This window comes from Marmota flaviventris, chromosome 5, assembly GCF_047511675.1.
Source record: "Marmota flaviventris isolate mMarFla1 chromosome 5, mMarFla1.hap1, whole genome shotgun sequence".
In the NCBI taxonomy this organism is placed as follows: Eukaryota; Metazoa; Chordata; class Mammalia; order Rodentia; family Sciuridae; genus Marmota; species Marmota flaviventris.
Genome location: NC_092502.1, coordinates 130,751,150 through 130,774,448, shown reverse-complemented (window position 1 = coordinate 130,774,448; position 23,299 = coordinate 130,751,150). Strand labels below are relative to the sequence as shown.

The 23,299-nt window shown below is 41.0% G+C and overlaps 1 protein-coding gene across 1 annotated transcript in view; it reads right to left on the bottom strand.

Annotated features, from left to right (window-relative positions):
• Basp1 (brain abundant membrane attached signal protein 1) overlaps positions 1-22,959 on the bottom strand; it is a 52,886-nt gene extending 29,927 nt beyond the window's left edge. Inside the window, exon 1 of the mRNA XM_027954406.2 lies at positions 22,758-22,959. The gene's annotated coding sequence lies outside the window, so the exon portion shown is untranslated. The remainder of the gene's footprint in view (positions 1-22,757) is intronic.
• Between the last annotated feature and the right edge of the window lie 340 nt (positions 22,960-23,299).

Sequence of the window (23,299 nt, the reverse complement as noted above, 5' to 3'; positions counted from 1 at the left end):
ATAACATCATACACTAAGACACAGTGCACAAAGAAGACAGACTCACAAATACAATAATCAGAATGTGCTGCAAATGCTTTGAAGGACACCAAGATCTAGATCACAGTAAAAAGGGGATGAGGAGTTCCCATGCACCTGGCTACCTTTGCAATAGAATGAGGTAGACATTAGTATCAAGTTAGATACAAGTAACGGAAGCTAAGCAGGTGGAAGGAACTGGCCCAAGTCAAGGTTCCATAAAGAATGAAACAAGGATTTAAGTAATTGTGGGTATATCGTGATACCCTTTCCCACCTACCACGTGGGCCTACTGGAGGCCAAACACTATAAGCATTCCAGACTATTCCCTTTCATGTTACCCACATAAATGGCTCTGATTTCCAGGTTTGAGGAAAGATACATATTTATGGAGATGACAGGACTTATACAAAACATCATTTTGCAAGCATATATTCATTTAAAATCAATGCCCTCTCCTTTCCCCCCACCAAAATCATTTAGAAGAGAAAAATGCTTACTCTTTTTAAAAACTAAATTGGTGTTTTTCTATACTCACTTCCAGTCCACAAAGACATTAGCTAATTGGGCAACATTACACACAATCTAAACCATTTTTTGTTGTTTAAATTTATAATGCAAAGCATTACAGATTCTTTAAACAGGCATCATAACAAATACCCTTTAGTGATTCAGTCCCTTCCCAGTAAAATAAGAAGCCCTGATCTGAGTATTTATTAAGAGACAAAGTTACAATACTGTAAGGTAGATACATCTCATTTGTTCAAACTCATACAACATACAACAACAAGAGTGAACTTTACAGTAAACTGTGGACTTTGGTGACAGTCATGTCAGTATTAGTCCACCAATTTTAACCAATGCATCATTCTGGTAGGGAATGTTGGCAATGCATGTGTATATACGCGGCAGGTATATGGGAAATATCTCTAGCTTTTAACTGGTCTAAAACATAAAATTTAAAGAGAGAAAAGCACAAATTCATTGATAAAATTTAAAAGATAAAAGGAGATACAGACTTTCTGTAATTCATAGTAATTGCTAAAACTACTAATGGTACACTAGAGATGCTTAGTCAAGGCACAGCCTAATAAAATTTTATTCCTTTCTCAGTCAATCAAGAAAGTATGCAGAATGAGAATGATGAGAGAGATGTCTTGAAGAGATACACACTTACCCTTAAAATGTGGCACATTGTACATTTTTGTAGATACACTGTGGGTCAAAATCTCACTTAAGAACCCCTCTTGATTTAACAGCTTTTAAAAAATTCAAGCCTCAGAAAACTCAAATTTCCATGCTGGCTGCATGTGGTACTTTAGCAGCCTTGTTCTCAAATTCCCCAGCTATTGGTTGGAGCCTCGTTTTGTTTCTGTGACTTGTCCTATAGTCCTGACTCCCCCCAGTGCTGTCCAAGGAGAAGAAGAAGAGGCCCTGTGGAAGACATGTGGAAGTACACACAGCTCCACTCCAGTTCCCACAGATCCAGGAAATCTTCAGGGTCCCCTTCATTCCCAACAAATGCAGCTAACATATGGCGCTTGTTTAAAGAAGTCAAATAAAAGTTACTCAAACTACAAGTGAAAAATAAAGCATTTTCTCATACACTGCTGGTGGGACTGCAAATTGGTGCAGCCAATATGAAAGGCAGTATAGAGATTTCTTGGGAAATTGGGAATGGAACCACCATTTGACGCCGCTATCTCTCTCCTCTATCTATACCCAAAGGACTTAAAAACAGCATACTACAGGGACACAGCCACATTAATGTTTATAGCAGCACAATTCAAAATAGTTAAACTGTGGAACCAACCTAGATGCCCTTCAATAGATGAATGGATTAAAAAAAATGTGGTATATATACACAATGGAATATTACTCAGCAATAAAAGAGAATAAAATCATGGCATTTACAGGTAAATGGAGTTAGAGAAGATAATGCTAAGTGAAGTTAGCCAATCCCCCTGCCCCCCAAAAAAAACAAATGCTGAATGTTTTCTTTGATATAAGGAGGCTCATTCGTAGTAAGATAGGGAGCAGGAGCATGGGAGGAATAGACAAACTCTAGATAGGGCAGAGGGGTTGGAGGGGGAGGGCAGGGACAGGGGGTTATTAATGATGTTGGAATGTGATGATCATTATTATTCAAAGACATATGAAGACACGAATTGGTATAAATATACTATGTATACAACCAGAGCTATGAAAATTGTGCTCTATATGTGTAATAAGAATTGTAATGCATTCCGCTGTCATATATAAATTTTAAAAATAAATAATAAATTTTTAAAAAGAAAAAGAAAGCATTTGCTGTTGTTGACTAGAATGCTTCCAGCAAGTTAAAAGCATGAATATGAATTAAGGTGTCCCAGATCACACTGGCTGGGACCTGTTATTTATTTCTTTATGCCACAGTTTCCTCATCTATACAATGGGATAACAGTGGTATCATCCAGTTGGTGTATTTTAAAATGCCAATCAAAAATGCCTTTTAGGCATATGGTAAGTCAAAGGCAAGCTTCTGTTCAGTAGACTAAAAGGTTTTATTTTGAACTATTATTATTCAAAGAAATTATAAAACATTTGGCTATTAAAAAATAGATTTTTGTCTTACTTCATTTTCCCTGTAATGGTGGTTTTATGTTATAAACTTAGAATTGAAATCAAAATAATCTAGACTTTGTTTTGTAGGATGTCTTAGTCCATTCCTGCTGCTATAACAAAACACCTTAGACTGAGTAATTTATAAATAATTTATTTCTCATCATGTTGGAGGCCAGGAAGTCCAAAATCCAGGACAAAAGGGGAGTAGGATGCTCCCATCAACCTTTTTTTAAGAACCCTAATCTCATTGATGATAGTGGAAACACTCATGGCTTAATTGCCGCAGTCTGGCTGGGCACAATCAGGAGCCACTTGTCAAAAGAAACTAACTTTATTTTTAGAACCAAACACGCCAAACAAACAGCCTCTCAGGAAAAACCCCTCAGAGCCTCAACTGCCACCACCGGCTGATGCTTAATCATGTGCCAAAAGACCCTTTAATACTATCACACTGAGTATTATTAAGTTCTAATATATAAGTTTGGGAAGGGCATACACATTAAACCACAGCATAGGGTCATTTTTTTAACTTTCTCTGTTAACAGGTCCTACTATGGACCTACTGACTAGTGAAAAGGAAAAGAGAAAGCAAACACCACCACAGTACTGCGTTTTCAAAGCAGAAGTGACCAGCAAAGACGTTACGGATTGGTATAGATTCACTGGTTTTGGGGGGAATCCACACCAGAAGAGTTTGACTTTACTAGTTCAAGTTTGTGTTTTCAACTTTGAAAGGACATTATCAGATACAAATATGCTGCACATATGGAATTCCTGAGTCCTAAATAGGATTAGCCTCATTTTGCAAGGCTTTAGAAGAAATAGGACCAGAGTTGGATTACAACATCAATCTGTGACCTATGATCTCTGGACACATCCTCTGGGACACTGTCGCCCAGACTCCAGGGTTAGTGTGAGGTCCACAGTTCACATCATATATATGGCCTTTTGTTAACACTTGTTGGTTTTATTTGGATCCTAAATTTGTTTACCCCAAAAATGATTTTGCACAGTGAGTAAAGAGACTCTACACATAGACCACACCTTTCAGAAAGAGCTTATAGTAGCATGTGATATTAAGTCACATGTTGATAGACTGTTCAGGTAAGGAACAGTGTGTGGCTTTATTCCCCAGCTCAACATGTTATTGGGTGAACCAAGCTGAACTGGCTTCTTCCATGGCTAAAATGAGTGAGCACTAAACCAATTCTCTTTCCTACTTATCTCTCAGAAAGCTGGGCAATCCGCATTTGAATAGAGGATGTTGAAAGTTCACTGAATATAACCAAAGTTGAACTGAAAATAGGCCTTGAATAGTTGTGCTCAGAAATTTCCACCTGTTCTTTCAAAACTCCTGAAGTCATATCAATATTTAAATACTATTTATAATGAGCCATGTTTAAATAGTTATATAATTTGGGTCACACATTAGATATTTATCAGAAATTATGAACAGTTCACAGTGCTGGAAATGAAGATGACAAACAGAAAAAGAAGAGATGGCAGGAGTTGAAGAGGAAAAGGTTGGTCAAGTTCAAGTTCAGATTGTACTGGATGTGACTCAGCTTCATTACATTCAATATAGACATCTAGAGCCAACAAGCACTTTTACCCCCACCATCGTGGGTTCCACAGAGACCTTGAACCACAGGCTCCACATAGGATATTAGAAGTTTCTCCATATTGTTCTGAAGCTTGACATGAATCTCCATTAACCCTTAACTACATGTTTCATCCAATAAACATCAAATTATTCCCAAGATAAACATCAGTAGGTGTTAGTTGAAAGGGAGGGGAAGGAGGCTCAAGCCTATTCTGTTTCTTTGAAGTTTTATTTTTGGTTAAATAAAAACTCAGATAGCCAGCTATGGAGACTGAGTTGGTTGAAAACAGTGACCACTTTCCCTGCAGAAGAAGGCTGAGATGATATAAAGAACCAAATACATCTTAAAAGAGTTTGAGGAGAAAGTCTAGCACTGTTATAAAAAAGAAAAGCAGCTAAAACAGAGAAAAATCAGAAAGGCACCTAGACAATAGATTAGAGAACATTCACAAAACTATTTTGAGCTCAAACCACAGAGTGACAGTAGGAGTGTCACCTGCTGAGATCCACCCAACGAAAATGACCCCAAATAGGGAAAGGACAAGAACCCCCCAAATAAGGACTTATATAATAAAATAGTCTCTTCACACAAATCCATATCTCATATGGGCTTAGTGACACTGAAGACTACAAGCACTCTGACTTCAGAAAGCCAAATCGGGGACAGCCACTCAGGAAGGTCCAGAGCCCAGTGAAGCACCTCCAGCCATAATGCCTTCAAGCTTAACCAGATTTGGGTAGCCTTTCTTTTTTAAAATGAAAATCACCTAAGACACTAATGTTAAGAACAGAACCAGTCTGTGCCTTGACTCAGGAAATGTTCCAGATGAGCACAGGAGGGTTTCTTGGAGGCCCTAACTGGACAGCCTTACCAGTGTTCCTGACTACCACTCTGTGAAGAATTCTTGGTTGTTTACTGGAGCATGGGCTGAAAGATTCCACTACCAAACTTTCAGAGTATACAGAAAAACCCCAGCTTTTAAAAATTCCAGGGGAATTACACAGTAGCACAAGCAGCTTTTTTTATTTGCAGAATTATAATTCACTTACATCAAGATGACCTACTAAGAAGTATTTAAGAGATGGATCTAACTCAAAGAAGGTGCTAGCATATTTGAACCACTCGACCTTCAGATGTCTGGATCTTGATATAAATCCTTTGTTCCTCTTATTAAAATGTGTCTTGCTGTTTTCAATAGTGACATGAAAACTTCAGGACATGCTCTCAGGATATATTAATTTGCCATTGGACTATGTAAGAGAGAATAGTGACAAAGAGTGAAATGTTTTGATTCCCATTTATCAACAAAAAACCTAACTCCCTGGATGATTTGCTCAAGAACCCCACAATTATAAAATAAACATTGATTTAAATACATGCAATAATAAACCATTTTTTGTTTTCTCTGTTTTTCTTCTCCCAAAGTAGAATGGTCTCAAAGATTAATGCATCGATTCACATTGAGCAATTGCTGTGGGCCAAGGACTGTCTGAAGTTCTAAGAAAACAAAAACCAGGCAGATGGGGTTCCAGCCTCCAAAGAGTTTCCCATGAGATGGAGAATCAGATGCTGGGGAATACAGATCAGACTGGAAGGTGAAAGCCAGACAAGAGCAGTGATAGGAGATCAGTTATCAACTTCATTCTTAATTTGTTGAGACGTTAGGGGGAAAAAAAAAAAAAGGTCATGGTTAAGAGTCTTGCAATTCAAGAGTCAAGAGAAACCTGCACTTTAGAGCAAAAGTGGCCTCCACATCTCCTATGCAAATCATAATGGAAATGCTGTCAATATTAGTGGTGCGAACACACCTAGCCCACTATGGAAACTCTGGAATTAACATTTTAAAACCATGTTTTATCAAAACAAAATGTTTTATTTGTATAGAAACACCCTCCTTCACTGTATGTCACTGCCATTGCAGTTATTTCCATGCACCCCAACTTGTCTTCAAAGAGTCAGCATCCTTCTTACCTTTCATTTCTTGGACTGGGAAGGAAGCTCCCTACAGCAAAAATTCAAAAACCTATTGCAAGCATTTCTCAGAATTTTGAATACAGGTCCATAGCAATTCTTCCTCTTTCTCAAGGGAGCAGCCCGTCTTACCATAGTTAGACTGTCAGGAGAGCACTGCCTGGGGACACCTCCCAGGGAGGCCCAGCTGTGAGGACACCCAGATACAAGACATATTCTCACTCTGCATCAACAACTGGCTGTTCTTGGAGACTTTCCCTTCAATTTCTTATCCCAAAGCACTCGGGTTTTGATAGGCACTTAAGATACTTAAATGTCTTTTCTAGGTAGTAATTAAGATCTTTGAACTAAATGTAATCGATCCTGAATTCTCCCATATTCTCTAAAGTGATATTTACATAAATCTCTTTAAATAATAGCCAATTGAACTTGGGATAACTCGCATGGCTTTGTCAGGCAAAAGGAATCTACAGACAGACTACAGACAGACAGGAGAACAGGGAAAAGGTACAGGTAATGATTGATCCAAGAAGTTAATTTAATGACTATCTGCAGGTCACCGTCTCTATCCCACATATCTACAGACCAATACTTATCTCACTGTAATTACTAGTTTACTTGATTGCCCTCACCAATGTAATCTCCTTAAAGGAAAATAATAGGTCCTTGAGTCTCCCAGCTCCATCAATAAATAAATATTAATTCTGCAATATTTTAATGTGGTTTGCATTTTCCCAGGTCACATTTAATAAAGTAGAAAAACTTTATGTCAGTTGCTCATTCATGGGCAGAAAAACAAGTTTTCAACATATGCTTAGAGAGGACTATAGAATCATTTGAACCTCTTTTTAAAAAGCTAAGTCTAGAAATATGCTTCCAAAGGCCACTAATTTTTAATAACAAATGAATTCAGGTGGGCGTGGTGGTACATGCCTGTAATCCCAGTGGCTCAGGAGGTTGAAACAGAAGGATCACAATTTTGAGGGCAGCCTTAGCAATTTAGCAAGCCTTCCCTCAAAATAAAATATATAAAAAATAAAAATTTAAAAAAAGCTGGGGATATAGCTCAGTGATAAAGTGCCCTTGGGCTCTATCCTCAGTACCCTTTCCCCAAAGAAAAAGAATGAATTCATCACAAAAGCAATACTTGTATCTTTTAACTACATAAAATATGCATTCTGTACTTAGGACTTCAAATGCTCAAATTACATCATACTCCTCCAACCCAGTAACAAAATCTTCACATAATCAAACGGAGGTGAAGTGCACAGCTGCAGAAGACTGAGGCCCAACCCTAATGTTCCCTGGAGGTGGGAGAGAGTGGACTTAAACAGCTATAATAATCATGCCATGGACTTACTTATTGCAGCCACAAACACTTTTCTGCTTGTATTCAAAAGTTTAAACCAAAATGACATCATCACCATCACTAACAAGTTACAACAGAAGTAGGGGGAAAAAAAAGACAGAGAAAAAATATCATCTGCTTGGAAATATATATCTAAAAGCATATCGATTGGTCACCTAGATACTTATTTATTTCATAAATTGCTGTTCAATCATCAATACCACTTTTTCCCAGCTAATCACACTTTCCAATTATGTAATCTACAATATGAGTCCAGGCTTCCAAACACCACCTGAAGTTCAGAATGTAAGAACTCAGGAGGCAATGTCGTGACTTAGGGTCTCTAAACAGTGCTTAGGATGAGAAAGCAATTGCAGAGAGACACCTGGCCCATAACCTTGATTGTCTATTCTACCACCCAACTTAAATCAAACTGACTTGACCCTGTGGGAAAATGCCTTCAGATCTGTCCACCAAGTATCCTGGGGCATGTTATGGGGAGGGACATCAGGAAGGAGGAGGATGCCCATGGCACTTAAGAATAAGACACTGGAAAATGAATTCTGATCATCATGAGTACTTCAAAATCAAGGAAGTAGGGAAGTGAATCCCAAATATGTCTTCACTGCACTTCTCTCTGCTGGGAAAAAAAAAAAAAAAAGTGATGTTTGCTAATGGTTCATTACAAGTTGGTTCCTGGGTGTGAAGTAAAGCCAAGTCAAGGACAACATTCTGAAACAGATCTTATTGGTAGAGCACAGGTCACATGGCCATGGAGCGTGCCCTTCCATTTGTTTCACCCTTTATTGGAAAGAGGTTCAGGGCTAGCAACCTGATATCTACAGATGAACAAAGTCCCAACTAGAAACTCACAATTGAGTGTAAGTGGACACAGCACAGAGCCAGGGCTCCATTCATTGTTACTTTGATAGGTTTACCATTCATAGATATGTGACGATTTCAAATCACATGCTTATCCAGGGACCTAATATTCTGGACTTCACAAAGGCTGTTACTATCATGCATCGATTAAGCTGCTTACTGGTGTCCAGAGCTAACGAATGACATTCAGTGATTTGGAAGAACAGACAAATCTGCCCCAACTTTCACTAACCGTATTTTTCAATAAATCCCCAAGATGTAATATTATTTGCTTCCCACAAATAACACACAATTTTATTCTCCATTCCAGACTCTACCTTGGGAGGAAGCTGAGATGCACAAGCCATCAGGACTAATTACTTCTAATGTCTCAGGGCTTTAGGACAATTACTACCAAGGTTACTGGCTGGAAACAGAATAATTACACTAATTGGAGTTCATCAGCTATTCATCTTCATAGTAAGCACAACTGATGAGGTGAAATTTAGTGTCCCTATACTGAAGTCATTTCAGCTGTCAAAGGTGACTTTCAGGAGACATGTGCCCTCCATGAAGATAACATGCTCTGAACAAACATGGAGTGCTGAGCATGGACCAGAAATTGTCACAGGGCACAGTGATAGGTCTAAGAAAAGCTGACACATCCCTGCCTCCCGGCTACTTCCATCTAGAGGAGCAGAAACATTAAATAATCACATCAGTTTTAGTGAGTCCAGGGACAAGAATGTCCAGTACTATGAGGGGTGGTGATCTTCATGAAAATGACATTGAATAGGAGTAACTCTGTGAGAAAACAAATATTCCATGCAGAAGAAACAGGAGGAAAGATCTTGGAGCTGGGGGCAACTTCTGCAGCCAGTGGGCTGGACCACAGAGGTGGGGAGGGTGAGACTGAAAGTGGGCTGTAGAGGAAAACAGAAGATTGAACATGCAGGACCCTGCAGACCAGAGGAGGGTTTTGAATTGTATTCTAGGTGTAACGGAGAGTTGGGATGGACGGTCTTAGGTGGAGAAATGCTACACTAGATTTGCAAGAGGTAGTTGCCAAGAGAAGGATGGTCTCACTTCAAACTAGTTTCCTAGCTTAAGGTGAAAAGAAATGAGCAAATGTGAGAAATGAAAGAATGATGGTCCCAAACGTTTTCTCTGATAAGCAGGTGCTGATGCATAATGGGGGGAGGTAGGGAAGAATGGAGGAACTTTGGATTGTGCAGAGGAGAATAAGGAGAGGAGAGGGGGTGTGGGGGTGGAAAGGACTGTGGAATGAGACAGACATTATTACCCTATGTACATGTATGATTATAAGACCAGTGTGACTCTGCACCTTATACAGCCAGAGGAAGAAGTTGTGCTCCATTTGTGTACAATGTGTCAAAACACATTCTACTGTCTTGTATAACTAATTAGAACAAATTTTTACAAAAGAAAAAAGAATGCTGTAAGGATGGGCCTTGGAGGACAGTGCACAGATATGCCAGCCTTCTGACCTGAATGGAAGAGGGGGCACACATACAAAAAAAATTGTATACTTCAAGAGGACCACCAGAAATGGATTGAAGATAAGACTTGCACAAATTTTTAAAAGTCTAAATTTTAATATTTGAAAGTAGCTCACACCCCATGTTTTATGCAGAAGATCATTCACCAGTGGAAATTTTAATAAAAGATATTAAAGAGCATCAACTTTCAATTATTTGGGGGCTGGAGATTTGTTTATCTGGTGTAATAAAATTAAATTGTCATATTCAATCTCACTGTGGATTAATGAGGTCGTGCTCAGGTTGCCATAGTTAATACAACATGATGTGACCTGAAACATGAAACAGGAAAGCAATGATTGAATGACCTAAGCAGGCATTCCCAAAAGTTGTAAAATGCTCTTTAAAAAGAGCCTCTCACAGTTGCTATGTGTAACATACCCACTTCCAGATCTGCTTAGAATGTCCCTCTAAAGAGTCCCTTTAAGTATCACTACTTGTTTTGTTGCTTGGAAAGGCCCCAAGATTCATTAGCCTTGATTTTTGTAGTCATCAAGGATTTCATACAATTCCTGGCAATTACTTCTGCCACCATGGTACCCCATGAAATCATAAACCTGTCACCAAATCCCACTCTTCCAACACCTGCTCTTGTTAGAGCCCCTGTCTTCCAAAGTCTTCAACCCCAAGCCTTTGTCCAACAAAACTCGTCCCTTGGTAAAAATCTGTCTGCTGAATCCATACCTACAAGCATAGATGCTAGAAGAGGATTTTAAACTGGCCTACACATCTGGCCATCTCTTCTGTCTAGAAAGGGAAGGACTCCCTATCATTGCCACTAATGACAGAGAATTTTAAAAGAAGCTTCCCCAGAATAATTCCCTTCTAATTTAGAAAGCCTGAGTCTGGTTACATCTTTATATTGTACACACTTAGCAACTCTTCCTCTTTCTCTCTCTTTATTCAGTCTCTTATAACACTTAGGAAAGTCTTCAGGTAGAAGGAAAGCCTCAAATTTAATGTCAGAAGGAAAAGAAGTTCCCCATGTGTAAATGCCTATTGGTGCAGCTCCCTAAAGCTCTGGGTCCAGGAGGACACCGAAACCTGACTCTGAATCCTGGAGAAATCAACTTCTCTGCATTTCATGTGTCAAATGGAGACCCTTGTGCTGGCCTCCCATGGATTCATGAGGAGGAAACCAGGTTGTCCATCTCCCTCGCCCACTCCCTTCTTCCCGAGTCAGAGAGCTTCAAAAGTTCTTCACTGGACTCTCTTTCCTTATATGAAACAGCAGTTGTCACAGGCAGAATCTCATCCCCCAAAAATCCCTATGTTGAAGCCCTAATCCCCAGAAGCCCAGACTGTATTTAAAGATAGGGCCTTTAAAGAGGTGATGAAATTGAAATAGAGCTTTTAGGATGGTCCTTAATCCAATCTGACTGGTATTCTTGAAGAAAGAGATTAGGACACACTGAGAGGACATAGTGAAAAAACAACCACCTGCAACCAAGGGGAGAAGCCTCAGGAGTAACCAGCCCTGCCAGCACCTTGATCTTGGACTTCCAGTCTCCAGAATGGTGAGAAAATACATTTCTGTTGCTTAAACCACATGGTCTGTAACATCCTTATGGCAGCACAAGAAGAATGATGCAGAAATAAAGCCACCACCACTTCTACTCCTGCAAGCAGATCTTCCCAGTGTTTCCAAACCTCCCCCTGCAAATACCATGAGGCTGGAACAGTGGAGTTCAGAAGGCAGAGGTCACTGACCGCTGGCCTACAACAACATGATTTTGCTGTCTATATTGCACTGATCAGAAATCCTGCCCACATAAGGGGAATCCAGACACTCCTAGGAGGAAAAAGGAAGATCTTTCCCCTCTCCTGTGCAAGGATACTGCTGCAAAATTACCCTGCTGACACTTCCCTCCAGTGTAGCCATTTCCTCCTTTTCAGAAGGGTTTTACCAACACTGATATTTAACAAGAAATGCTTCTCACAAATGCCTCTTCCTCTCTCAAGTCTGCAACTGTGTAGTCAGCTTGGGAGGTAGTTAAATGTGTTACTGGAATCAAATGGAAATGTGTCTCAGTCAACTAGACCTCATGCTAACCACCGTATGCCAAAACTTTGGCTCTATGTTGGATATTTTCTCCACCAGGTAAACTATGCAAACAGCCGCCAACGTGTCAGGGCTTGCTGGTTTGCTATGCTGTGTGCTGCTAATATTAACAACCATCTTAATATCCTGAGGGTATATTTTACTTAAGATATATATCCTCCAGTTCTCACCCTCTTCCAACAGAAATCACACCCAACTCAAAACTGGCATTGGTTTTCTTCACTCTTCTTAGAAATAGCAGTTAACATTTTTTGCAGTATTGCATCACTCTGGACTTCTTTGCCCTTTATCTGAGATTCTTGGCGAACTTACCACACAAATGACAAAGGATCCTCTTTTGGTAATGTGCCTACCCAAGGGGAATCAATACAGGAATGAAACCTGCCAAGTCCTAGCTCTAGGTCTAGAGAATACAAGATCAAGAGGTAACAAAAATGTGTGCTAATCTGCCAACTGCTCTCCCTGACCCCTGTCACTACCTTCCCAACATAGCATAGTAGCATTCACTGCTAGAAACAAGGATATGTTCAAAGAATGTGTTGCTATTGACAGCACTAAAGATTAAACTGCAACAAAGTGATTTTTTAAAATATTTATTGTTTAGCTTTAGGTGGACATAATATCTTTATCTTATTTTTATGTAGTGCTGAGGAACAAACCCAGTGCCTCACACATGCCAGGCAAGTGCGCTACTACTTGAGCCATATCCCCAGCCCCAACAAAGTGATTTTTTAAGCAAGAGCTAATTAACATGGATTTGGGGTAACCTAGGAGATGAATATAAAATTCGCTTTTTTGTTAAATTATCTTTTTTGTTCAAATCTCTGCTTTCAGAGTTGCAGCAAGCTAAACCCCTAATCTTAGAGAAATTAGTAGGACTCCTTTTCCATTAAGAGTTCATCCCATATAAAACTAAAACTCTTACCTTAGAGAAATGATTTTTTAGTTTTCCGTGGTCCAGCTACTACCATCTGCCCTGTGGTCAGTTTAGTTTTCCTGTGATAACCCTCTCCCTGCACATCCAAGACCTTAGTTCAGATGGAACCAAAGCCCAAGCTTTCTGGATGGCAGAAATAAAACCAGTTACAATAGAAAGGCAGAGATGAATGTAGTGAGCTATTAATGACTTGTTTTTCTGTTTTTGCTTCTTCCACCAGAGAAAGGATAACCAAACCTGCCCTGAAACCTTTCATTAGTCAGCCATTGCATCAGATGAAGGAAAACACTGAGTTGTGAGTCACAAAAAGAAACACACACCTGGGAGACCATTGTCAGTCTTGTCTTAACAACCTTTGGTGGAGAGTGGGTACAAACACTTGTGACTATCTGTAGGAAAACCAAACACTGAAAATTCTGAAACCAGGTTTGTGAAGTCCATTTGTGTGAGCCCAAGGAAATTGGAGTTTGAGATATCAACAAAAGATCCCCACTGATAAACCCTGTGTCACTAGTGCAGCATTCGCCCTGTTTACCTAAAGTTGGTGACCATGAAAAGCCTCAGAAACCACTGCCACCATCAGTAGTTACTTGAGATTCTTCTCTTTCCCCTCAGGAAAAGGAATCATTCAAAGAAGGTTCCAGGTTGTCTTATTTGGTCATATTAATGTCATTAGTAAACACCCAGTCACTTAACCTTTCATAAACTGTAGAATAAAGAAGGGGGGAGTTGTCTCGGACCTGCTTACCTATAAATCACTGATTTTCTAATTTTTGTCTTTTCTCTCATCATCTTTAATAATCCTAAGCAAATGCAGAACACAGACACTGTTTTCCCTATTGAAACAACTGAGAACACCTGTAAATGTCAGAGAAAGCAAATATTCCTATAGCCCCTGCAATCTCTAGGATGAGCTCAGAGATGCCTAGGAGAGACATCTGGGAAAACTGGACAACTGGAGACTTCATATAGGACCATATAGGATCACACTGTGAAGAGATGGTCACTGTTTTCCACTTTGATACACTGTTTCACCTTGATTAGATCTTGCTACTATTTAACTTGGCTCTTGTATTAGTCTGTGTGGTAAAGGTGTTTTGAATAGCCTATCAGCTGGAAAATGATATGGGTCTTTCCAAAGTCACTTTGCTGAGCAATCCGGGAAACTTGTAATTCTCAAAGTTCAACCAGAAACTTTTCTTGTACATCTATTTCTTCATCAACTTAAAAAAGAATTCTTAATTTGAGTTTATTTTAGTAATACATCCTTTTCTGCATCAGCCTAAGTAATGGTTAAAACTCTTAGAAAGCTGGGCGCAGTGGCACACACCTGTAGTCCTAGCAACCTGGAAAGCTGAGTCAGGAGGATTGCAAGGAGGCCAGTCTGGGTGACTTAGAACCACCCTGTATCAAAATAAAAAATTGTTAAGTGGGAGCTGGGAATGTAGACCAATGATAGAACTCTTGCCTACCATCTCTGGGTTTGACTCCTGGTATGGAAAAAAAAAAAAAAAAAAGTCTTATGAAAACTGCAGTCCCTTATTTATTTCAGGTTTCTCTGGAAAAATATAAATTCCTCAAAGCTCCACTTAAGGCACACAAACAGTTTAACCTGTTAATATGTTTCAAGAATTTCATTATTAAGCCCTATAACTTGTTTTAGTAACTTAAATACTTAGGTTCCATATTTTTAAAAAAAAAAAAAAAGTTGCAAATGGACACAATACCTTTATTTATTTATTTTTATGTGGTGCTGAGGAGCAAACCCAGTGCCTCACACATGCTAGACAAGTGCTCTACCACTGAGCTACAATCCCAGCCCCAAGTCCCATATTTTAAGGACTACTTCAGAAACATTCACCTCTTTTAAATCTCAAAACCAGCCCAATTACTGTAAATGGTAATTTTAAAGTAAAAAAAAAAAAAAAAAGATTAAATCTCCTGCTGTATGCAGTTCCCAAACCAATAAGACAGAGAGCACCAGAAATCAGCAGAAATGCTGTCTCCATCACCACCTATGCACAGTGATGAGCAGCATGCTGGTATTCCCAGAGGCTCTGAGGTTCCTGAGATTCTATGGCAGGGTGCTCCACCGTCCCACTCATTCTACAACACCCAAACTAGACTAAAACCAACTGGTTCTCCTTTGAAATCTGTACCTGCCATCCACAGACTCAACCCTGTACCCATTGTTCATTTTAGGAAGAAAACCAACACACAGTACTAATTTTTAATTTTATGAAGAAAGGTGTTTCAATACATGCATATATTCTTTGGAATATGAAGAAAATTACATGCATACAATGCAAGAAGCAGAGACGGGAAAAATAAGGGAGACAGATGCCAACAGATGAAGCAGAAAGCATTAGTTACAGAACGTTCCCTATAGGAGCACATGTGGTATAGTAAAGGGCAGAGGAGATCCCTATGAGGAAGACAGAGAGAAATAGAACCCAGATGAGATTTAAAAAAAAAAAAAATGGTAACAGGGTTAAAGAATGGTAGGTTTCTTTGGTTTTCTTTTGTTGTGTTGTATTGTTCTGTTGTATTTTGTGTTGCAAGCAATGAGTAAGAGTCTGACTCAATGTGACACTGCTTCTGTCTCTCTGTCTCTGCCTACCCTCTCTCCCTCAGCAAGGAGGGATGACAGGAATGAGGTTTTATTGGGAAACAACCTGAAGTTCCCCTAGGCCACTAACGAGTTCATGGGACCTTGTGCAAGCCAGTAATTTCTCTAAGATCCTGTTGATCTTAGAGATAAACATATTAGTCCTGAGCTTTCCACCCTGCTCCAATGACACAAGAATTTACAAAGGGCTGAGGCTGGGATAGTGGTTAAAAGTAGCCACTGACCTTCTGAAAATGAATCCTGCACAGAGACAGAAGTCTAGGATTTGGCTTATTCTAACCTGGCAACCCTGGTTACACAGATGCAAACAGGTGGATAAGCACCTAACCATGTCCCAAGAGCAGAATCACAGATGAGGCATTTGAAGTGTGACTCCCACCCCAAGTGAAATGTCAGGACGTGAGAGAAGAGGCTGACTACATCCACACTCAGTTGCAGTCCTCAATAACAGCAAACACCATCTTCACCACCTTCATTGTCCTGGAAATGTTTAAGAGTATGAGTGAGTGGCTGTTCACTATGGCAAACAGCACTTCCGGTACAGAGGTACTTACTGTACTTACTGCTTGAATACTTAAACTATGCACTTAGTGCAACTCTATCTGAATGGATATTGAAGGTGTTATATGTTAAGAGGTTACTTATTTTATCCTAAGGGTCCATGTTATGTAAGATGAAATGTCAAGGCTCACAGGCAGTACAGTGTGGTGCTAGTGAAGAGAACAGGGCAGAAAGCCATAAGACCCAATTTAAGTCCCACCAATTTCTATTAGCATTGGGACCTCAGGTACATTATTTAACTCTCTATTTTTCACTTATTCAAAGATAAAATGTGTCTTACAATTTGTTTGAGGGGATTAAAAGTCAATTTGAGCATGTTATCACGCATGCAATAAACTGTCACCAAGTATCCATCCTCATCCTTTAATTTCCCAAGTTAAAAAAAAAATCTTCAAAGAAGCTTTTATAAAGAACCACTGTAGTCTCTTTCCCTTTGGTAAACTTGGCAGAGTAACTATAACTACCCTTCTGAATCCATAAGATTAAAAAACCGACTTTGCTTAAAGAAACCATTAAACATATCTTACCTAAAATTAGAACGATTCTACCTTTGCTCAAAAGCAAGCATATGTGCCCAGAAGGACAAAAAAAAAAATCATCTGAATATGCCCCTAAATTCAATGCCTGAAATTTTCAGACCAATTCCAGGATTGATCCACCCCAAATATCTGAAATTCCAAAGAACTTCCTTCATGGTTTTAGGAGGCCTGTATCTAAGGTCTCCATGGGGATAATTGCTTCCACAGATTTGTCAACAGGTAACAGCACCTTTACATTCCTGCCCAATACAGGTTTCAGTTTTCTTCCTGGTATGGAGGGGGCAAAGATGTGGGAAAGTGAAACGGTGACACTATGTCAGCTGTGTGAAGGGATGGAGGATTGTCACCAGATAATACATGATGCAGAATTTTAATACTGAGGTTGGTTTATCAATCTTACCAGAAATGACCAAGTGACTTCTTTCAGTGCTCACTAATGCATATTGGTTCAAGATATAACAAAGCTAAGTATTTTAGGAATCCAAATGAATTATGTCCATAGCCAAGGTCATATGGCTAATCAAGTCAAGCTCATGTCTCAACATGGAGTAAGCCTTTCTCTGTAGTTTCAAGGACTTGCACCACATTATCTTCATTTATTACTATTATTATTATTATTATTATTTTCATCTCAAAAAATGCCAATGCACTGTGGAGGCCGAGGTTATATCAACTTTCTACCCCCACTGTGTGTATGCTTTGGAAACTATTACAAGTGTCCTATCTAATAATCAAGGAATCAGAGCTATGCCTGGAGGATTTTCTAAACCACTGACTTCTATGTCCTACCAAACTCTGTCCAAGGCAACAGCATCAGCTTGTCTTGCAATAATGATCCCTTTGAAACAAGCATGTGAATAACTGTAGAAATAGGGGATAAAGTTAGGAAAATCAGTGTTCTTCCCCATTTTATGATGAATGTGGATTACAAAGATGCACTGAGTATGTATGAGGCTTTGTCCTGTTTGACAATTTTACTTAATCCTTACAATAACCCTGTATTACTGTCTCATTTTAATGATGAGGACTGAGGCATAAAGAAGCCAAGCAATTTGACAAAAGTCACATAGCTAGTAAATGGCTGAAAGAGAGGACTAATCAGGGTGAATTTGGCCCAACCACACCAAACCCTATAAGTCACAGTATCTAAAAGTCATACTCCCTACACAAAGCACAATTGTTGAAATATTTATTTCAAAGAGAAATTCAAAAAACAAGCCTTTGAAGCCCAGTTCTTCTTACCATATCCAAAATAAATTTTCAAAAGCAGTAAAAGTTCATAAAATATTCAAGTGATAAGGAAAAAAATGTTGTGTAAGGACTTTGCCTTCCCCACTGAGCACCATTTTCCTATATTATCTTGAAGTATTTCCTTATGCCCTGGGCCCCTGTTGTGCTTACAGATGGTTTCTATTTCTAAGTCTCCAAAGCTTTCAGGAATGTATTCCTAGACTTCCAATCTGCTCAATCACAACCTCTGGCTTTGGCTTCTGCTATCCCTGGATTTGCATTTAAATCCTAGTTTGCAGTAGAGGGAAAATGGACCCTTTGCCTCTCTTGGCCTCCCACTCCATTCTCCTGATAACTTCCAGCGGGAAAAGGAGAATGCTGTTGTAATCCTACTTAGGCTTGTTGTCTCCTCAGAATTAAAATTTAACTCTATCCTGTTGAGAATTTGATTCTGTATGATTGTTTTTACTCTTGAGAAGGTTCACAGACAATTTTTAATCACATGACAGCCACCTATCTGTCTGAATAGCTATGCGGGGAATGGCATGTAACAAAATCCTTCTTCTGGCAGGCTGGGAACTGCTGTGGTTTTAAAACTACCTATATTTTTCTCAAAAGAACTTAAATGCCACCTCTTGAGTTACATAGCAGCCCTGGGAAATTCAAGGAGGGTGGCCATCCTGACACCACACAATCTACCCCTGGGCAAATCTCCATACAACACCTTACAGAATTTCAAATATGTCTCCACTAGAGGACAGAAGTTAGGGTATCTGAGAACCTTTCAGATGCCCAGACAGTATTTTATCCTTCAAAAACTTCTATTTGCAACTTCATGGTAATTTCAAGCCGTAAAGTTCACATTCATCACATTATCTAAAGACTTAAGAGACAGAAAAAAAAATGAAAAGGACTGACTTGAGAAAACTTGAAAAGATGATAAGGATTCTGCATCTGTCCCAGGGACCATCCAATGCATCCACATATGGTTTGCCCTCAATAGCTACCTGGATTTCAGTTCACACAATCATCAGGAAGACCAAGAAGGTGTGAAACGAATAGGTCAAGATGAGTTGAGTGAGAAAGGCCTGAACGAATCAAAATGTCTCTTTCAACAGAATCAAATACCAGAGGCACTTGTTTTACTTTTTAACAGGTCTTTTGGGGACATATTTTGAAAAATGAAATTTTACAAGAGATCACAAAAATTAAACAGAAAAAAAATGTATAAGTCCTTTATTTAGTAAGCATTGTGTACTCCAGCTTCGAAAGTTCATTAGTGTTTAATGGGTTTTGAAGCCCCTAAATGAACATCTTAGCTTCAGATGCTCCAGGCAGCCATTTATTTTAGGAATACATTGGGAATAATTGAAGATGAGCATATTAGTAGACTAGTGAGCCTTTTCTAAGCATATACTTAGAAAGACAGAAACTGATTATTTTCCAAAGACCAATGTAAAACCACTAGAAAATAATGTTCTATACCAACTAGTTTAGCACATATCATTAATAAGATTTTTACAATCTGTACATAAATATAAATAGATATCCATGCCTGTATGTACATACACACTATGCATACACATGTGTGTATATACATGGTGCTTTAATAGCTTTTAAAATGGTTCTAGATGTTGCAATATTTTTACAAAACTATCACAAACAACACAGGCATCCATTTTACAGTGATCAAATCTCCTGCAAAGGCAAGTTCTTCTCTGGTATCATATTCCAGTTATTTTAACCATGGAAAGAAAATGACGTGAAATTGTTCTGGTGTGAAATTGGGGGAGAAAAAAACCTAAAGAGATCTTAAACCATCATGTGGTTTTTTCAGGTAATTCCCGAGAATTATTAAGAGGCCTCCAAGGATAGGGAACCTAAATGCCTAGGGCTCTGAACATTTAAATTAGGGTGATGTGGGTGGGGAGGGGAAAAAAAGGATCCCTTCTCTATACCACAATGGTGGCCTAAGTACCAGTTAGAGATATAAGGCCACTGTTGCAGTCACTGTTGGTGCATTTTATCAAAAGACTCAACTAGTTCCCTTCCTCTACCTGCTAAAGCTTGGTAAAAATAAATAAATAAATAAATAAAATTGTAGAAATAAAATAACTGATAATTGCTAATATTTGATTTTTAAATTATCTTGTTTAAAAACTCAAAACTCCCTGAATTCAGGGTATACTGGCATATGTCAGCTTGTATATTTAGTCTGTATTTCAACACAAAATTAGTCTGTATTCCCACCCTGCTAAATTCTACCTAATAGAAAAGGAAAAAAAAAAAAAAAAGAAGAAGAAGAAGAAAGAAAGAAAAAGCATCTATAGCCCTCTAAGCCACAATAACCCATTCAATACTAAGCAGCACAGAAGGAATGATCCATGCTACCTAGAATACAGCCAGGCTGCCACCATAGCAATTACAGGCTCTGGTAATATTAAACATGGCTAATATCAAGTTTTTATTAAAAGGAACAAAAGAGATGACTTCCCTCTCACGCCACGTGTTACTGCACCAGTATATACTGAGAATGCTTCAGCATGATTTTTTTTTTTTTTTTTTTACACATAACCTACTACATTGCAGAAAATGTAGTGCTTAACTCCTATTTGATATATATAGTAAGTCACCTTTAGGAAGGTAAAAACAAACCCAAAAAGAATTCTGAAGGGTTATAACCTGGAAAATACATCATTTGAAAGAAAATCAGCCATCAATGTATATACCACGGCTTCTGGTTAGATTTTGTAGAAATAAATTTTTTTAAAAGAAGCATCATGAACTTAGAACTTCACCATATTCACCCCGGCAATCCTAGTAGCCATCTCCATGGGGTTTGCATTTTGGAACTCTTAATGAAACAGTAGCGTGGGAATCAAGAGAAACCAGAAGGGTTAGGATCCTGACAAGGTAACCATTTTCTCGCTCCGTAGGCCATCTTGTTCGTATAAATGCCAAGATGTCTTAATTTTTCCCAGGTGGTGTTACTAGGGGCAACACCCACTGCTGGTTTGAGACCAATGTCCTTTAGTCAAATGACCGGCAACAAAGCTCTGTCAAGAGGAATGGTTAATTGATGCAAATTAAGAAAGCCACCCATCCCGGTAGAGGGATATGTTACAGGAAAAAGAACAATGGACAGTTCTGGAAAGTAAAATAGCAGTGCACGTTTAAAATATATTTAATCCACAATTTGCCCTCGCCATAAAGGCTAATCTTGTTTTTGGTCAGTTGAAATCAGTAAGACAGCAAACGATGAGTGATAGCCTGGGAAAGAGGAAACATACACACGGGGGGGGGGGGGGGGGGGCTGTCATTTGTGTCCCAGGGCTTTAAGAAATATTTAGGGCAAAAGCCTTTGTTCCTAGGCTTTGGAGGGGAGTGGGTGGGTGGATGATGGGGAGATCAGATGGGGCTGCCAGGCCCTCCACACCCTGCTCTCCAGCGCATGCGCGAGGCCAAGACAAAGGAATAGGTAATTACAGTCCCGATTCATTCATTTTGCCCGCAGTACCCGAGATCTGTTAGCCCCGGCTGTATTCCCAGAGGGGTGGGTGGGGGCGGGAGGGGGCTGATCCACACCCCTATAGCAGAAGACCACCTCAGTGCTAGTGTTTGGTTTTAACCGGCCAAGCAAGTGCTAGAGGTCGTAGGGAAGACAGAGGTGTGTCAACCCTGCACAAGGCACTAAAAATGCACCCATGTACGCCAAGCTAATTTCAACAGAGTGAAAATTACTCGGGCAAAGGCTGTCCACCGAGTTCGTTTCAAGGCGGAAATGTCTCTGGGGAAGCAGATAAGGAGCCCAGCCAAGCGTTCGATGAATATTCATGAAAAGAATGCGGTTTGTAGCCACGCATTGTGTGTGCAAACGGATCCAGGGGTTCCGCAATTTTTATTTTTCTGGCGAAGGGGAGCGGGAACTGGACGTCAGACTTCGGCGATTGCGCCTTACGCAAAAACTGCTAAACCCCAAACCTTAGCGCACAGTGAAGCTGAGCCCCATTAGGGCCGCGCGCTGTCAGGCTCCAGCTCGCACACCGCAGGCCCGGGCGGCGGTGGAGGCGTGCGGCTCATTCTCTGGGCCAATGGCTCAAAAAATAAAAAGCTCCGAGGTAACCCACAGGTTGATGGGAAGGCAATTCAGCCACGTACGAGACTGGGGCTTTGATCGGCTCTGGATGTGCTTCTGGATGCACGCTGTCGCGTGAACCTCGTGTTCCTTGGTTACCCCAAACCAAGATTCAGGAGTCCCACGGGTCAAGGAAACCCATTTGCCAAACCAAAAACCCACCCTCTTCCTTCCGATCAGAGCAAATTCCTCCTCTTCCTTCTCCCCTTACTCCCGCCCCACCCCACCCCCACCCTCCATCTTTCTCTGCTGCGCCCCTCACGCCCTGCCCTTTCGGTCCTCCCGGCTGGGAATGGTTCCGATGACAGAAACGCTCGGTTCAACCCACAACAGAATCTTTGGGACTCAAGCGCTTCAAGGGTTTCGCATTCAGCATTTCCTCCTTCTCCAGCAGCTTCCTTCTGCTAGCCCCCTCCCTCCCAAACTCCGTTTATCAGCCTCGCCACTCCCCTCGTCCTCTCCACCCCGCGAGTGGCCGAAGCCTTCCACCTGAGGGCCCACCACCACCCTAGATCCCCAAAGTGTGACCGAACCTTCACGGAGGGACTCCACGCCTACTGCTGTCTAATCCACCCGCATCCCGGCTGCCCGCTGTAGGGGGAAGAACCCAGGGGCTTCGTGGGTGGGGCGGGGCGCGGTGGGGAGACAGAGGCCCCTGAGTCCACTGTGGCGGCGGGGCCACCAGATGTGCCTCCTTACCTGCTCTGGGTGCCTGTGCCGCCCCTGGGTGAGCGCGGTGCCACCAAAGGGCCCGGGTCGCTGGTGTGGTCCGGCCGGATGCCTGGCCGCTGGCGGAGGCTCTCTCCCGGCTCGACGGCGGAGCCCGGAGCGAGGAGCGAGTTGGAGCACTGCCGCCGCCGCCGTCGCCGCTGCCGCTACTGCCGCCGCCGCCGCCGCTGCAGCCTCTGCATTTCTCGCGCTCGCGCTCCCCCTCCCCTTCCTGCCCAGCGCCCTCCCCCGCCGCGTCCGCCCGCCCAGCCTCCCTCAGCTCGCGGACCCCGCCCGCCTCTCTCCCCTCCCCGCCCCTCCAACCCGGCGCCCCGCCCGCCTCCCCTCTACTCCGCGCCACCTCCGTGCCCCCACCCCCTCTCCTCCCGCAGTCCCTCCCTCCCCTCTCCTCCCCTCCAGCCCCTGTCAGCCCTCCTCCCCTCAACTCCCCGCGATCCAAGCACCCCCACCTCCCTCCCTTCCTGCAGTCCCTCCCTTCGCTCCCAACGCTCCCCTTCCCTCCCCTACAACCC